Source organism: Austrofundulus limnaeus, unplaced genomic scaffold, assembly GCF_001266775.1.
Source record: "Austrofundulus limnaeus strain Quisiro unplaced genomic scaffold, Austrofundulus_limnaeus-1.0 Scaffold97, whole genome shotgun sequence".
Lineage (NCBI taxonomy): Eukaryota > Metazoa > Chordata > Actinopteri > Cyprinodontiformes > Rivulidae > Austrofundulus > Austrofundulus limnaeus.
Genome location: NW_013952499.1, coordinates 1,368,849 through 1,370,224, shown reverse-complemented (window position 1 = coordinate 1,370,224; position 1,376 = coordinate 1,368,849).

Sequence of the window (1,376 nt, the reverse complement as noted above, 5' to 3'; positions counted from 1 at the left end):
GTACTATATAACATTTTAGACACATTCTAAACAGTTTATCAGCTAAAAAAAGTTAATTTTGGGGTAAGCAGCTTTTGGGTATCATTAACTTTGTATACACAGTTTCATTATTTTCTTTCTGTGTTTAAATACTTGTTCAGTGGATTTAGTTTGTTTTCCTGTTTTACAAACCTATTGGGATGTTTTGTGAATTGTAAATAAAAGGAAAATGCAAAGATCTGCAAATCATTTAGCCCCATATTTACTTGAAAGTTGTACAATGCAATCCAATCTCACATTATTTGTAAAACACCACTGCCCAACGTGCTGCACAGAGTTGACAATAAAACCCACAACTGAAACATAAAGAAATCAAAACCAAGAAATAAAAAATGTAGTAAGACATTTAAACACATTAAATCCGATTAATCTATAAAATCTAATCTGAAGTCCCAACAATGAAGAGCTTAATCTGAGGTGGAAGAGCAACTTCTACAATTTAGGAGCGGCCACAGCAAAAGCTATGAGTCCAGTTTTAGGGACACTACGGAGCAGCTTAATGAAGAAATATTCATCATTGTTTCTGCTAAATCATCATTTGTCCTGACTCATACTTGATTAAATCTACTTTAACACTAGAAACATAAATTTTTACACCAAATCTGTTGTTAACATTTTTTTCACTAGATTTTCTTTTAAACTTTGAGCAAACCCCAATAGTGTTTAATAGTTTTTTTTTTAATTATTTAAGTACGGTAGACTTAAATGGAGGGAGGACCGTCCATCTTATCATTAAAGGAAGGAAGCCTTCAGATCTTAGATTATTGCATAAAAAATGTAATTTGCACATTCATAAATGCAACGCTATCGAGTATCCTGGGTACAACATACACTTTTTTAAAGGACGATTTCATACTTAATTTATACAAGCCAGTGTTAAACCACAATTTWGGGTTTTTATGGTTCATGTAGAGTAAAACACTACATGCAACAAATATCTCACTGCAGCTTTTACACTTAAAAACAAATAAAACAAGGTTTTCTTCAAAATTATTTAAGAGTTTAGACAGACTTGTAAAGTAACTAAGTACAAAAACTTTGTTACTGTACTTAAGTGGACATTTTGGTTATCTGTACTTTACTTGAGTAATTATTTTTCAACGTAGTTTTTTACTTTAACTCGTTACAGTTTTACACAATTGTCTCTACTTTCTACTCACTACATTTTTAAAAATCCTGAAATAAAAAATAAAAATACTATCCTGATAAATTGTGTCTCCAGGATAGAGTGAATTTAATTGTGGTTGGATGAGAAGTATAAATATATACCATTCTGACACACTATTAGCTTGTACACAACCAATCACAGCTGCACACCATTAGAAAAAATGTTTTTT